This window comes from Nerophis lumbriciformis, linkage group LG20, assembly GCF_033978685.3.
Source record: "Nerophis lumbriciformis linkage group LG20, RoL_Nlum_v2.1, whole genome shotgun sequence".
Classification (NCBI taxonomy): domain Eukaryota; kingdom Metazoa; phylum Chordata; class Actinopteri; order Syngnathiformes; family Syngnathidae; genus Nerophis; species Nerophis lumbriciformis.
Window position 1 is genome coordinate 16,320,001 of NC_084567.2, and position 18,054 is coordinate 16,338,054.

At 37.3% G+C, this 18,054-nt stretch overlaps 1 protein-coding gene across 1 annotated transcript in view; it reads right to left on the bottom strand.

Moving 5' to 3' along the window:
* The window catches only part of adgrv1 (adhesion G protein-coupled receptor V1), a 513,902-nt gene that overhangs the window by 141,126 nt on the left and 354,722 nt on the right, over nt 1–18,054 (bottom strand). The gene's annotated exons all lie outside the window — the stretch shown is intronic.

The window sequence follows — 18,054 nt, forward strand, 5'->3', positions numbered from 1 at the left end:
AATTCCGTAATACCATTTCTCAATTCAACATGTTGCTACTTCAACATTTCTCAACCGATTTGAAAAATGTCAACACCAACCATTTCAACTCAAGTTTTTTACCATTTCAAAAAAAAAAATGTTTGGGAAATTCCCATTTAAATCAATGGGACATTCTTCAAACTTCCACAACTCCCACATTCTTTAACCGATTCAAACCATTCAACCTTCCACACATTCCACTCATCCTGGACATTCAAACTAACACTTTACCAAGTTCCAAACCAAATTACGGTTTTCCTGGAAATTCTAACTCTTCAGCTTTCAAACATTCAAACTATTCTTACATTCATACTACATTCTGTCAGCATCAGCATTGGAGTATTCACACGCAATTCCTCCAGGAATGGCCTCATCTAGTTTTCACTGAAAATGTCATGTCCAATTCTATAACACGCATGCAAACGACTCAGAAAACATTTCCCGTTTGGCAACTCTATCCTGTAGCCACTTCCTTGTGTTGTGACCTCCGGATCTGATATTTTGACGCGAAAATAAACTTTTAAAAATGTGCATTTGATTACTGAAGTGGGCAAAACAATCGGAATTGAACTGCAGTGTAAGAAAGTCACTTCTTGAATAAACGAAGCATTAACGATAACGCGTACATTTTGAGGAGCATCCCATGGTTGTGTCGTGATTCCCTGACGACTCAGCAAAATGGACTACCAAGCACCACAACCACAAAAGGCACATTTAGCTACATTCCAACTGACCTCATTTCTTAAATTCACACTTCAGTCAAAGAGAGTCTACTGCTGGAAAACAGCATCTGCTTTCCATTTGTAAAAAAAAAAGGATTACCCTTAAGGAAACCTCTGGAATTTCTCTTTTTAGCCTCTGTTATATTAACGATTCTGGAGACCGAGAAGCCTTTGAAAAAGTGAAAGAAGTGATATTCACAAACAGTGAAACTTTTTTTTTTTTTTTAAGGCCAACAAAGTCTCCTTGTCATGCACTTAAGGAACTATCACATGCAAGGGATTGAGAAAGGAAGCAATCAAGGGCTTCGCCTCAGTTAAAGAAATCATTAATTATTTGAAAATGTTTGGCAAATAATGGTTAGCACTAGAGATGTCCGATAATGGCTTTTTTGCCGATATCCGATATTCCGATATTGTCCAACTCTTAATTACCGTTTCCGATATCAACCGATACCGATATATACAGTGGTGGAATTAACACATTAGTATGCATAATTTTGTTGTGATGCCCCGCTGGATGCATTAAACAATGTAACAAGGTTTTCCAAAATAAATCAACTCAAGTTATGGAAAAAAAATGCCAACATGGCACTGCCATATTTATTATTGAAGTCACAAAGTGCATTATTTTTTTTAACATGCCTCAAAACAGCAGCTTGGAATTTGGGACATGCTCTCCCTGAGAGAGCATGAGGAGGTTGAGGTGGGCGGGGTTGAGGTGGGAGGGGGAAGATGTGGCGGGGGGTGTATATTGTAGCGTCCCGGAAGAGTTAGTGCTGCAAGGGGTTCTGGGTATTTGTTCTGTTGTGTTTATGTTGTGTTACGGTGCGGATGTTCTCCCGAAATGTGTTTGTCATTCTTGTTTGGTGTGGGTTCACAGTGTGGCGCATATTTGAAACAGTGTTAAAGTTGTTTATACGGCCACCCTCAGTGTGACCTGTATGGCTGTTGACCAAGTATGCTGGGCATTCACTTGAGTGTGTGCAAAGCTGTAGATATTATGTGACTGGGCCGGCACGCAAAGGCAGTGCCTTTAAGGTTTATTGGCGCTCTGTCCTTCTCCCTACGTCCGTGTACACGGCGGCGTTTTAAAAAGTCATAAATTTTACTTTTTGAAACCGATACCGATAATTTCCGATATTACATTTTAAAGCATTTATCGGCCGATAATATCGGCAGCCCAATATTATCGGACATCTCTAGTTAGCACCTATCAATGAAAATGAAAATACAGTTGTACCTCAACTTAAGAGTTTTTTGAGATAAGTCCTGTCTCATTTCCGCCATTATATAGTTATAGTAGTAAATGTAAGTAAGATCCGCCCAAACCATCTGGGCTTACTTGTTAGCATTAGCTAATAGCTCGACATTACTTTGTTTTTCCAAACATGGGAAGGAATAAAGTGAGTGTGAACGACAGCGTCCGTTGAATTAGAAAAAGAAAACATTGCAAACCTGACCGAGCGTAGTAGCACTGAGAGTCTGCACCATACTGAAGCAGAATGAGTCTCTAAACAGAGAACATTTATCCATAAAAATATGGAAAGACTGCTGATGGTGTGTTTGACGAAAAAACAGGTACCGTAGAAATCCAATCTACAAATACATTATTATTACATTACTTCGTAAAACTATCGTAGTTGTTTGTAGTACATTCTACTGTATTGTTTTTATGCAACATTTCTCGTTTGTGTTTTTCTTTTTAAAGGCACGTTATGTGGTAAAATTTGGCTGTTTTGGGGTCGAAGCACCAATCAAATGGGAGATTTGAGATACAAGTGTTTTAAGTTAAGAACTCTGTCAGAGAACCTTGTTCTTTGAGGTACTACTGCTTGTTAAAACATGTTGTATAAACCAGGGGTTCTTAACCTTTTTGACCTCGGGGCCCAACTTTTCCACTGCAGAGGGGCCCACGTAAATATTAACACTGAAACAATAATCTTAATCTTGATTGTAATAATATTAAATAATTATATCTAACCTACTGAGAGTTGAAGAGGACAAACCTTGTCAAATGATATAAATGCATGTTTTAAGATTATTAGCAAGGCTGATTACAAAAATAAATACTAATCAAATAAACTGTAAAAAAAAAAAAAAGAGACTCATAAAAACTGACAAAAAATAAATGTAAATACAATTACGCAGTGCTAAAATAAATACATTCTAACTACATTAATAATGAATAATAATATGCATGTTTGTCGAATAAACTGTCAATAAAATGAAAATAGCTTCACTACTTTAGTCATAATTTTTGCGCTTAAAATACTTCTCTATGACTTTAGCTCCAGACTTCTTATGTTTGTTTGATATTGTCATTACTGCCACAAGTGGTGGAAAAATGTATTACAACTGAGTACCGCTGCGGCCCATACGGACCACGGCTGAGAAACAGATGTTTTTTGGCGAAAATTCTAGAGGGCGCTGGAGGCCCATAAGCTACAATTAATAATTTGTTGTACCACTATTTGCTTTAATAACACTTCAGTATTTTCCGGTAGAAGAATTTCAGCATGGAGCATCTCGACGAGGTGACATTTGCACACTTTTGCCTGGGCATTTCTTGTGCACAGCCCTCCTCATGCCCTAAAAACCGAACTCCAGACAACCTCTACAACCTTCCATCTCCGGCTCACCTTCCCCCCTAACAATTCCTTAGCGTGGGGTGGCTCTCGACAGAGTCCAGCTCATGGACACATGGACAAAGATAAGACCTTCTGGAGGAAAGTTCTGTGGTCAGATGAAACAAAAATGGAGCTGTTTGGCCACAATACCCAGCAATATGTTTGGAGGAGAAAAGGTGGGGCCTTTAATCCTAGGAACACCATTCCTACCGTCAAGTATGGTGGTGGTAGTATTATGCTCTGGGCCTGTTTTGCTGCCAATGGAACTGGTGCTTTAAATGGGAAAATGAAAAAGGAGGATTACCTCCAAATTCTTCAGGACAACCTAAAATCATCAGCCCGGAGGTTGGGTCTTGGGCGCAGTTGGGTGTTCCAACAGGACAAAGACCCCAAACACACGTCAAAAGTGGTAAAGGAATGGCTAAAGCAGGCTAGAATTAAGGTTTTAGACTTAATTGTGTGGACAATGCTAAAGAAACAAGTCCATGTCAGAAAACCAACACATTTAGCTGAGCGGCACCAATTTTGTCAAGAAGAGTGGTCAAAAATTCAACCGGAAGCTTGTGGATGGCTACCAAAAGCGCCTTATTGCAGTGAAACTTGCCAAGGGACATGTAAGCAAATATTAACATTGCTGTATGTATACTTTTGACCCAGCAGAGATTTGGTCACATTTTTAGTAGACCCATAATAAATTCATAAAAGAACCAATCTTTATAAATATTTTTTGTGACCAACAAGTATGTGCTCCAATCACTCTATCACAAAAAAATAAGAGTTGTAGAAATTATTGGAAAGTCAAGACAGCCATGACATTATGTTCTTTACAAGTGTATGTAAAGTTTTGACCGTGACTGTACCTGTCTAGATACTTCCAAAATGTAAAAGACGTTCACCACAGAGGTAGTTCTACAAATCACGTTCAACCCCCCAAAAAAGGTTTGAATTTATTTGCCTGCTATACCACCAACATGTGGAACTCCCTATTCGCCAAAACAGAGTGTAAATCCCCTACTTCCTTCAAAGCCTACAGGCTCGTAACTGGGAATTCTGTTTTCTATCAATGTTATATGAGTTAAAAAAAAAGAAGAAAAAGATTTCAATTGAAACAAGCTCAGGCTTTCTTGAATAATTTCCTTTCAGTTGACTTTGTACCAGTGAATCCGTACTGTCATGGAACTGCACCCTTTCCTAAGCAAACTTCTAATAAATCCTTTGATCGGTCAATCTAACACGGATTATTTCTGGTTGTTGGAAGTGCAAAAAGTAATATCAAAAAGTGTGATTAGGAGGAACATTTGTTGACGACTCCACATAACAATCAAAGACATATTTATGTGTGTCAGCGTGAAAGCGACCACTAACCACACCAACATCAAAGAATGATTGATTTGTCAATAGAATGGATCCTTCCTCCAAATACTTTGATGTATTTGTTATTTAACTATTGTGTGACTTTACTCAGATGATGCCCAACTTTCTGCCAGTTGTCTGGGATTCTGTTTACAGCATAGAACTCTCCAGTCATAAGAGGAGGACCTTGAGGGAGGTATCGACCAAGGACTTTCATTCAAGTCTGAGCTTGAGTTGGGTCCCTGCTGTGGAGCCACACTGACCCCTACAGGTTGTTTGCAGATTGACGTTGCAGGCAGGGGTTTCCTCTCTTCTGCTTGTGGAGGAAATGAGGGTATTGATGCTCAGTGCCATCTGTGCTGTGCTTTTTATTTATATGCACATTGTTTTGATGCAGTGTTTTTCAACCTTTTTTGAGGCAAGGCACATTTTTTTTTTAAATGAAAAAATCCGGAGTCACACCACCAGCAGAAAATGTTAAAAAATGAAACTCCACCAGGTCTCACTAAAAGAACACCTCCAGTCAACTACAACCCTATCCTAACCCCATCTCCCCACCACATCTCACCACCCCGGATTGCAAATAATCAAATGCAGATAGTCAAATGTATATACTTGTTCTTATGCTTTCTGAGCTCAATATGTTCACTGCTCACTGTACATATCCTAAGAAGTCAGACTTGCCCTGTTTCAATGTCCATTTCTCTGATGATATAATTGTTGATGACTGAAGTGTTGATATCAACCAAACCCAACCCCCTACACATCCCACCCCCCGGATTGTATATACTCTGATGATTAACTTGTGTGATGACTGTATTATGCTGATAGTATATATTTGTACCATGAATTGATTAACGTGGACCCCGACTTAAACAAGTTGAAAAACTTATTGTGGTGTTACCATTTAGTGGTCAATTGTACGGAATATGTACTGTACTGTGCAATCTACTAGTAAAAGTTTCAATCAATCAAAAAAAGTCGTGGTGCCTTAGTTTGAGTTTGTTGGTGTATTCCTGTGTAGTGCTTTAGTTTTTGTCTTGCGCTGTTATTTTGGTGGCCCTTCCTGTTTTGTTGGCGTTTTCATGTCTTCCTTTGAGCGCTATTCCCCCAACCTGCTTTGTGTTAACAAGCAAGGCTATTTAAGTTGTTGCTATCTTTCTCTGTGTGGACATTGTTGATTGTCATGTCATGTACGGATGCACTTTGTGGACGCCGTAAGTTTTTGCTGTCGTCCAGCATTCTGTTTCTGTTTACTTTGTAGCCAGTTTAGTTTTACTTTTGTTTTGCATAGCCATCCCTATGCTTCATTGCCTTTTCCTTTTCCTTTTGATAATTTTTGGTTTAAGCATTACATAACTTTTTACCTGCACACTGCCTACCGCTGTGGTCTGCATATTGGGATCACAACAAACCATCCTCGTCTCACCTGACACATTCCGACTTTTACAAAGCAATTAACTACGTGCTGCCACCTTCTGACATGAAGTGTTATGTGGTTACCATGCCGAGCTCGACACAGCAAAGACACTAAGTAACGGCAAATTATTTGCAGATTATAATTATTGATTTGCAAAAAAAAATATTTTTTGGACCAATTAGGTGAAGTTGCATAATAACAGTGGTTGAAAAACAAAACAAAAACATACAATATTTTGATATTTGCAAACCTTTGACAAATTGTGTTTATCGAGTGTCTGTTATTGTAGGCGTGTTGTTTAAAATGTCATAACGTTGCACTAAGAGGACAAAGGAGCTTATTGTTAGATGCAAGTACCTTTGATTCAACCACTTTCTGTTGAACTTTTCCTGAGGAAGTGAGACAACTCCAAAAACCACCAACCAAGTACCACCTGTCTGGCAACTGGACTACAAAACGAGTCAAAGTGAAAGGAAACTTAATTTGGATCAAACTATATATCAGTGGCGGGCCGTGAGTTCCCCACCTAGGCCTTCAGTGATGTCCGACTTCAATGATTACCTCTCAAAATACCATCTCTGATGTCACCACATGACTGTTGCTGGAGAAATACTATACAAGAACACAGTTACGCACTACTGGGCATTGAACACATCAACAGTGTACAAAACGGGATATTTTCTGGCGCATTTAAAAATCAATTGAAACGCATCAGCAATTCAAACATATCTCATGTGGTACTGTCAAAATTAAAATTGCAAAAAAACATATTAAAAGTGAAAAAATAAAATATTTGAACTGACTATTCGACGCCGTTTAAGCCGGTGGTAGCCCTCGTTGTCAGCTGATTCCAGTGGAAATGGCGAGCATTTCCCCATTTAATCGCCATGACAGCTAAGCTAGCTTTCGGGGTTGGCCAACGTCGTCTCACAAGATGTAGTTTATCTTTAAATATCCTTCTTGAAAATGGCCTTGCAAATATATATCTGCCACCTAATCAACGTTCTGTTCTCCTTCTCTGTGCAACACTCCCTGCTTCCTGCTCAATTGAAACTTGTGAATGGATACTCGCTTTGGAGTGACAAGTGTGTATCCAATCACAGTCTCGTTAACATCAGGCTACCTAGATAGGCTACTGTCAACAACTTGTGATCTGATTGGCTATCACAACTGTCTCTCAACTCTATGTGTTCTCAAATTCATCCGCCAACGGTCCCGATGAGTATCCAATCACAGGACGCGTAAATGTCACGTTCAACCTTAGGCCAGCTAGAAGGTCTTACTGACAACAACTCGTGATCTGATTGGCTATCGCAACTGTCTATCAACTGTATGTCCCCGCATTGTTGATTCTGAAGGCCTCTGGCAGATTTCGTACAGCATGGCAACATAAACTAGCTGAATTCTGACTGGGTACAAACTAAAACTAAACTAGCACTGGAACGAGCATAATATGACATGAAGAGAATATGAATACTTGTAGATATTTAGGGAGAGTAAATTAAAAAATAATGTTATCTTTAATTATGATCATGATTTTTGGTTATGTTAGGCCAGCAGAGAAGGCCTTGCTGGCCCTGACGGCCCACCACTGCTATATATACATACAATATATATACATACAAACATCCATCCATCCATCCATCCATTTTCTACCGATAAAATCCCCTGACGATCAGGGAAACCTGCGAAACAGGTTTATAGGGATGATAAAGCCTCTGTGTTTTTTCCTGACTTAATGTATATATACAGTATATATATATATATATATATATATATATATATATATATATATATATATATATATATATATATATATATATATATATATGGTAACACTTTAGTATGGGGAACACATATTCACCTTTAATTAGTTGCTTATTAACATGCAAATTAGTAACATTTTGGCTCTTAAATAGTCATTATTAAGTACTTATTAATGCCTTATTCTGCATGGCTTTATTATACAACCAGTAAGCCATTAACTAAAAGTCTTCCCTCAATAATCTCCTCAATAATCTCAGAATTATTGCTTATTAGTAACCCTAACCCTTATATGTTCCCCTAGTGTCCAAATAACTCTAAATTAAATCTTTGTTACTTTAATAAGCAACTAATTAATGGTGAATATGTTCCCCATACTAAAGTGTTACCATATATATATATATATATATATATATATATATAACTACCCCTGTGGTAAATTTTAAATGTGCTCTATAAATAAAGTTGATTTGACTTGATTTGATATATATATATATATATATATATATATATATATATATATATATATATATATATATATATATATATATATATATATATATATATATATATATATATACACATACATATATATATATATATATATATATATATATATATATATATATATATATACTATAATATTATTTACATAGTTTACTATATATTATAATATATATTTAAAAAAAAATATTTCTCTATTTTTATATGTAAAACATAAATAAATAAATATAATTTATTTATTTTTTACATATAAAAAGAGAGAAATATTTAATATATAATATATTATAATATATATTTAAAAAAATATTTCTCTATTTTTATATGTAAAAAATAAATAAATAAATATTATTTATTTATTTTTTACATATAAAAAGAGAGAACTATTTTTTTTAAATATATATTATAATATATAGTAAACTATGTAAATAATATTATTTTATTTATTTGTATTTGGATTCCCTTTTTGAATTCATTATTCTCAAGGGTAGCAGTTCAAGCATAGACACACCAGGTATGGTAACTTAATTTTGTACTCACATTTTTATTTCATCCCAACTTTTTATTGCAGTTTTATTCATACTTTTTTACATCCATTAACACATGTTATTATTTATTATTTGTATATGTTTTTCTATATTGTTAAAATGCTTCACTATTTTATTAATTTTTTTAGGTGTGGCAACATTCAAACGAGTGATGTCACTGCCAAAGCATGGACATATGGCATCAACTTATGGAATGTTTACAATTAAAACACAACAAATAATACAATTGTAGCCAACATTTAAGAATAATTCCCACCAATAGAGTAATATAAATGAAATTATTATGATCTACATTTTATTGTATACTAGTTATTGTTTCCTTCATTAAAAAAAAATCTATAATAATAACAAGCCAGTCTTTTGAACAGCTCTCTTAAAAGAGCCATAAATCCCATCTCTCCTATGCTGTCAAGCAATCTTATATAAAAAAAAAACCCCACACACACAAAGCGCACGTATCCGTCCACCTGGGGCACAAATGAGCTCAATGGCTTCAGGGTAAACAAAAGTCCTCGGTAGCGTCAAAGTTCACTGGAAAGTGCAGCCAAGACAAGCGGTCAAACTCCAAAAATAGAAAGATACTAAAGAGTTCTGTAGGCTCCCACTTTGTTTATCAACCGTGGTGTCAGCGGTCCTGTTTGCCCTTGATGACACTTCAAGGCGGTTTGCACGTATTATTAGGGAATACCACCAAAAACACAACATGAATTGTTGTCACATGTATATTTGAAGGGTTGTCCAAAATTGTTTTCGCAATTCTTATTTCTAACAATTCTTAAAAAAAATGATATATATATTTTTTAATCATTATTTTTTATCTGTCCTGTCCAGCCACTCATATTGTTGATGTAGATTAACTATATCTGCTGTACACATTTACTTTACAAAAGAATAGTGCTGGATACTTCTCCTGTTGCCTTATTTGTATTTGACTTAATTAAGTGTTTGGGTAGCATTTTTATAAACAAAACCAGTTTTCCTTAAAGTAACATAAAAAATTGGTAACACTTTAGTAGGGGAAACATATGAACCATTAATTAGTTGCTTATTAACATAGGGTTAGGGTTAGGGTAAGGGTAAGGGTCAGGGTCAGGGTTAGGGGTAGGGGTTGGGGTTTGGGTTGGAGTTGGGTTTAGGGTTAGGGAAGACTCTTAGTTAATGCCTTACTGGTTGTATAATAAGGCCATGCAGAATAAGGCATTAATAAGTACCGTATTTTTCGGAGTATAAGTCGCACCGGAGTATAAATCGCACCTGCCAAAAATGCATAATAAAGAAGGAAAAAAACATATATAAATCGCACTGGAGCCCGGCCAAACTATGAAAAAAACTGCGACTTATAGTCCGAAAAATACGGTACTTAGTAAGTACTTAATAAGAACTTAAGTACTTAATAGTGACTACTTAACAGCCAATATGTTACTAATTTGCATGTTAATAAGCAACTAATTAATGGTTCATATGTTCCCCATACTAAGGTGTTATCAAAAATTTTTATCAGAGCTGTTTGTCAATGTTATGGGGGAATGTAGTTATTCATAGAACTGACACCCAATGTTATTAAAAAAGTGTTGATTTTGAATCAAGAATCGATTCTGAATTGAATCGTTACCCCCAAAAATCGAATCAAATCGAATCGTGTGGTGCCCTAAGATTCGTAGCCCTAGTTCGGGTGTTGGTGGAGGGAACAGTGATAAAGTCATCTAAAATAATTTGTGTTAAAAAAGGGGGCAGATAAATATAAGAATATTATTCTTCCATCTGCTCCTTTCTGATCATGGAAATGTGTAAGAAACAAAAAAAACAATGAAAGTGTGAACTGTACGTGGCTTGTATATAAAGAATATAATATAAGAAGGAATATATATAATGAGGGCTGTCAAAATTAACATGTTTACATGCACTTTAACCCACTCGCAGCAAAATGACAAAAAATGAGCGGTGCTGTATAAAAATTCAAATCACAATTCTTATTTATTACGATTCTAAATTGATTAAACATTTTCGGAATTACTTTTTTTGTTTTCCAGGCCTGCGTCTTTACTCTCTGCTCGACTATGTAAGAGGAGCTTTTGTAACCTGTATTGAAAATGATTTATTATAATTGTTTTTAACCAAATAATATATCCCGCGAATATTGTTGGAATCGAGATTCTGAATCGGATCGTCACCCCAGGAGTAGTACCGTATTTTTCGGAGTATAAGTCGCTCCGGAGTATAAGTCGCACCGGCCGAAAATGCATAATAAAGAAGGAAAAAAAACATATATGTCGTACTGGAGTATAAGTCGCATTTTTTGGGGAAATGTATTTGATAAAAGCCAACACCAAGAATAGACATTTGAAAGGCAATTTAAAATAAATAAAGAATAGTGAACAACAGGCTGAATAAGTGTACGTTATATGAGGCATAAATAACCAACTGAGAACGTGCCTGGTATGTTAACGTAACATATTATGGTAAGAGTCATTGAAATAACTATAACATATAGAACATGCTATACGTTTACCAAACAATCTGTCACTCCTAATCGCTAAATCCCAATTAAAGGCCCCACCTTTTCTCCTCCAAACATATTGCTGGGTATTGTGGTCAAACATCACATGGACAAAGATAAGACCTTCTGGAGGAAAGTTCTGTGTTCTATGTTCTTTATGTATGTAAACTTTGTAAAGGCCCTTTTTTGTTGAATCTTTCTCCTCATGCGAAATAAACTGCGATCCAACATCGTAAGCACTCGCTAGTGCTAATTATTGCACAAAAACAGGACTTTGACTCTTCACAATCATAGTCCTTCCTGTAATTAAATGGGTATCCATCTTTCAGCAATACATCTAATTGATAGGGAATTGTACAGAAAAAAACTTTTTAAAGTAAATTATATTATATTATGTTGCATGCGGCACTAAGAAGCAGTCCCAGCGGGTGTGCAGAACTCATAAAGTAGCACGACACAAAGTGATAAACTGCGTTGCGGCGAGCAGGCAGAAAGAACAAGGCCAAAGGTGAGAGGTTAGCGTGGCCTCCTGTTACTGTTTATGCTGGGCTTTTTCTGGAAATAGAGGAAAGTTCATGGAAGTGGTTTTGAGGTCACTGGCTCCGAGGTCAACAGACATTTGGCAAAAACGTGAATGTGACTTCCAGAGTCCAACACGATGATATGGCTTGAGTGTGTGTGTGTGTGTGTGGGGGGATCACTGACCGTATAGGTGCAGAGTACGTCTGCTGTGAACATAGGTACTGATCGCGCAAGTCTGCCAATCAAAATGTGAGATTGATACTAATCAATCAGACTATTGTGTTTCAATCTCTCGGTAGATTCCAGAACTAACTGCTGCTTGGCACTACAAAGAGAGCAAATTCACGCTTAAATCAGCGGTTCTTTTCCTTTTAGATCTGGGAAACCAACTTTTCCACGACAGAGGGACCCAAGGCCCACTCAAATATTAACACTGAATGAAAAATCTGACTCGTGATTTTCATCGTGTTCAATAATAACAGTTTAGCGGGATAAACTTTGTCTAAGGATATGAAAGCAGATGTTAATCACAAAGATTATTATCAAGGCTTAGGTCAGCCTGATTACACAAATAAATGTATATACAATTAAGCAGTGCTAAAATAAAAAAAATAAAAGTTTTTTGTCCTGCGCAGCTTCTCAGGCAAATCATATAGTTGATGTAGATGCCCATATTGGCTGTACTAATTTACTTTACAAAAGAGAAGTGTAGGATACTTCTCTTGTTGCCTTGTTTGTATTTCCATCCATCCATCCATTTTCTACCGCTTATTCCCTTTGGGGTCGCGGGGGGCGCTGGAGCCTATCTCAGCTACAATCAGGCGGAAGGCGGGGTACACCCTGGACAAGTCGCCACCTCATCGCAGGGCCAACACAGATAGACAGACAACATTCACACTCACATCCACACACTAGGGCCAATTTAGTGTTGCCAATCAACTTATCCCCAGGTGCATGTCTTTGGAAGTGGGAGGAAGCCGGAGTAGCCGGAGGGAACTGACTTTATTAAATGGATTTATATTATCATTTGGTGCAGCCGGGCCGGAGCAGGAGGGGATAGAAGGAAAAAAAAAAAAAGGAAGACAGAGGGGGAAATTGTGGGGACAAAAGAGGGATAAGACGGACAGACAAAAACAACAACAGCAAACAACAACAAACATCAACAACAGCCTACTCAGTGGCCTAGTGGTTAGAGTGTCCGCCCTGAGATCGGTAGGTTGTGAGTTCAAAAAACCCCCGGCCGAGTCATACCAAAGACTATATTAAAAGGGACCCATTACCTCCCTGCTTGGCACTCAGCATCAAGGGTTGGAATTGGGGGTTAAATCACCATAAAATATTTCACCATAAATGAGCTCTCCTCACCTCCCACGGGGTGATCAAGGGGATGGGTCAAATGCAGAGGACAAATTTCACCACACCTAGTGTGCGTGTGTGACAATCATTGGTACCTTAACTTAACTTAATAACAACAACAATAGAACAACATCAGCAAATAGGATATGTACAAATATGATAGTAAAAGTGATAGCAAAGAAGCAGTTAGTGAAATAAATAATAATACAGAAATGACAATTAACATTATTACACTACAAATGGAGCAATACAAATACAAATAGAAATAGCACTATTGATAATGAATAATAACAATAATTTACCTCTATTATCAACAATACAGTTGTTCAGATGCAACAATACATATATGTAAGGATAACTTGAAATACAAAAGAAAGCAGATAAATAGAAGGGAAGAAAGGGAAGTCAACTATGTTAACCTTGTAGATTGTTATAGTAACAATAGGTTAAGCTTTGTCAGTGTGACATGTGTTACCCAGTTTCCAATAGGGCAAAAACGTTAATATATGTTTGATGAAACGTGATTATATGCATGACTGTATGTATGTATATGTGCTTGTATATGTACAGTATGTGTATATGTATGTTTGTACAGTGAATGTATATGTACAGTATGTGTATGTATGTTTGTACAGTGAATGTATATGTACAGTATGTGTATATGTATGTTTGTACAGTGAATGTATATGTACAGTATGTGTATATGTATGTTTGTACAGTGAATGTATATGTACAGTATGTGTATATTCATGTTTTTACAGTGAATGTATATGTATATATGTATGTTTGTACAGTGAATGTATATGTACAATATGTGTATATGTATGTTTGTATAGATAAACATTCTAACTAAACCAAAAAAAAAAATGCTTCTTAAATAAACTGCCGCTACAATTAAAGAGCAAATTGAAATACAGCTTTACCACTTTAGTCATCATTTTTGCGCCCGATTATGCAAAACCAACTTTTCTCACCTGCTGTTGTGTATTTGGGATCTGCATAAATCCCGTAAATTATGAAATCAAACCCTGGAGGGAGAGCATGTCCCAAATTCCAAGCTGCTGTTTTGAGGCATGTTAAAAAAAATAATGCACTTTGTGACTTCAATAATAAATATGGCAGTGCCATGTTGGCATTTTTTTCCATAACTTGAGTATCCAGCGGGGCATCACAACAAAATTAGGCATAATAATGTGTTGATTCCACGACTGTATATATCGGTATCGGTTGATATCGGAATCGGTAATTAAGAGTTGGACAATATCGGAATATCGGATATCGGCAAACAAGCCATTATCGGACATCTCTGCTTTTAATGTTATTTTTGTAACAGTATTTTTTTTTATTGTGCATCGGGCCGTTAAAATTTTTGCTGCGAACCACGGATCTAGAGTAACCCCTAACTTACCTTTAGCAAACAACATTACTGTAGTATTGCTTGTCTGACAGCTAAATACGAAGAACAATGCATAAACAAGGAGCGTAGTAATGATGGTAAGTGGTGTACAACATAAAGCTTGTATGTTGTCGATACAGCCACAGAGGGTAATTTTTGCAAAAAAAAAAAAAGGTCACAAGTCAACATACAGTAAAGTTTGTTTACACGGAGCCCCGCAGGGATCCTTGGCGAGGCCCCTGTTAATGATGATAAAACATGAAATGGGGCACAGGACTGTCTGTAATGAGATCAGTGAAGCGCGTCATCAGTCAAAAATGATGAGTCACACAGGACGTGTGACCCGTCACTTCCACAGGGATCCAGGAAACAGAAGGCGAGAGAAAGAGAAGGCGTTTTGGTGCCTGATTATTCATAGCTAATCCCAGCAGAAAGAGAAAGGGGGCCGAGGACAAGGAGGACATGAGTCAGAAGAGGCAGAAAGGCTGAGATGAGAGAAACAAGGAGATGAGAGGAAATTCATATTTTTTTAATAAATCACTGTTTATGACTGTGAACATCAGTGGTGTCCTACCATTGGTCTGGTAACCGGTAACGGCCGGTCCATGTCGCATTTACTACATTTGCTACATTAAATAATTTGTAAACAACCGCATTTTCTTCGACATCGATAAGCTTGCTCAAAGATGTATAAGGAAGACACACTTTTTTATATTTGTTACATCTTTGTTACATAGATGAAACCAAAATTTAGCTGTTTGGCCACAATACCCAGCAATATGTTTGGAGGAGTAAAGGTGAGGCCTTTAATCCCACCATACCTACCGTCAAACATGGTGGTGGTAGTATTATGCTCTGGGCCTGTTTTGGGCCTACTCAGTGGCCTAGTGGTTAGAGTGTCCGCCCTGAGATCGGTAAGTTGTGAGTTCAAACCCCGGCCGAGTCATACCAAAGACTATAAAAATGGGACCCATTACCTCCCTGCTTGGCACTCAGCATCAAGGGTTGGAATTGGGGGTTGAATCAACAAAAATGAGTCCCGGGCGCGGCCACCGCTGCTGCCCACTGCTCCCCTCACCTCTCAGGGGGTGAACAACGGGATGGGTCAAATGCAGAGGACAAATTTCACCACACCTAGTGTCTGCGTGACAATCATTGGTACTTTAACTTTACTTTAACTTTGCTGCTAATGGAACTGGTGCTTTACAGAGAGTACATGGGACAATGAAAAAGGAGGATTACCTCCAAATTCTTCAAGACAACCTAAAATCATCAGTTCGGAGGTTGGGTCTTGGGCGCAGTTGGGTGTTCAAACAGGACAATGACCCCAAACACACGTCAAAAGTGGTAAAGGAATGGCTAAATCAGGCTAGAATTAAGGTTTTAGAATGGCCTTCCCAAAGTCCTGACTTAAACGTGTGGACAATGCTGAAGAAACAAGTTTATGTCAGAAAACCAACACATTTAGCTGAACTGCACCAATTTTGTCAAGAGGAGTGGTCAAAAATTCAAGCAGAAGCTTGTGGATGGCTACCAAAAGCGCCTTATTGCAGTGAAACTTGCCAAGGGACATGTAAGCAAATATTAACATTGCTGTATGTATACTTTTGATCCAGCAGATTTGCTCACATTTTCAGTAGACCCATAATAAATTAATAAAAGAACCAAACTTCATGAATGTTTTTTGTGACCAACAAGTATGTGCTCCAATCACTCTATCACAAAAAAATAAGAGTTGTAGAAATGATTGGAAACTCAAGACCGCAATGACATCATGTTCTTTACAAGTGTATGTAAACTTTTGACCACGACTGTACATTGTGAAATTAGTTATTTACACATAACGATTTTGTAAATGTTTATTAACGGTGTCTGTAACACGGCTGTAAAACGGCTGATCCAACAAAACAGAAGTCATGGTCATGGACCCACTAGCTGCGGAGGCTAGCTCTCCAATCTTCTAAACGAACTCCATAACTCCACGGTGACGTTTTGGTGAATTTACTGAGGAATTTGTGAAACTGAAACAATACAAAAAAAAATGCCATTGTAAGTTGATAATACTAACACAGACACTCGTAAACCTGTTAGCATATTAGCTAATGCCAGTGTTCGTAATAACGGCGTAATTTAATTTTAGGTCCGTTACAATGCCGTTAGCGATAGCTTGGTGTAATGTGGCACACTATTTTTGATGTGGTTTTATTCATGTCGACAACAAGATAATGTCATAAGTGCAGCAAATTCAATGCCGAAAATATATTTTTACTCGTGAAAGCAAGAAGCAGCATCGCACTAAAATTATCTTGATATCAAACGGGAAGAGGCAACGTCACACTGTGACAAAGCGGACGACAACAAACGCACACGTACACGATGGGAATAATGAACGACAAATCAATGATTGAAGTGACAAACTTGCCATCCAAACAATACACCGTTTGTTGACAAGATGATATGACAGCCATCGAAGCACATTCAACCTCTTTATTAACCAGACGTTACACAATCCGGTGAAAAGATCCAAAAGAGCTGGCGTCAGAGCTCCGTTGAAACCCTCGATGATGTCACATGTCACTTGGCAAGAGGCCCCGCCTTTTATAAGCACAGAAACACGCACACTGTGCTGCAAACTGCAAATGCTACATAATTGAAGTTTTTTTGAAGTAACGTATTATTTATTTTCCCTAGCAATTAATTACATTTACTTAAGAGTAATTCCGTTAGTAATTCAATAACTTCTTTGGTAAAGTAACAAGTAACTACAACTAATTACTTTTTTAAAGTAATTTTCAGAACACTGGCTAATGCTAGCAACTACAGATGTCCGATAATGGCTTTTTTGCCGATATCCGATATTCCAATATTGTCCAACTCTTAATTCCGATATCAACCAATACCGATATATACAGTCGTGGAATTAACACATTATTATGCCTAATTCTGTTGTGATGACCCGCTGGATGCATTAAACAATGTAACAAGGTTTTCCAAAATAAATCAACTCAAGTTATGGAAAAAAGTGCCAACATGGCACTGCCATATTTATTATTGAAGTCACAAAGTGCTTTTTTTTTTTTAACATGCCTCAAAACAGCAGCTTGGAATTTGGGACATGCTCTCCCTGAGAGAGCATGAGGAGGTTGAGGTGGGCGGGGTTGGGGAGGGCGGGGTTGAGGTGGGGGGTGGATATTGTAGCGTCCCGGAAGAGTTAGTGCTGCAAGGGGTTCTGGGTATTTGTTCTGTTGTGTTTATGTTGTGTTACGGTGCGGATGTTCTCCCGAAATGTGTTTGTCATTCTTGTTTGGTGTGGGTTCACAGTGTGCC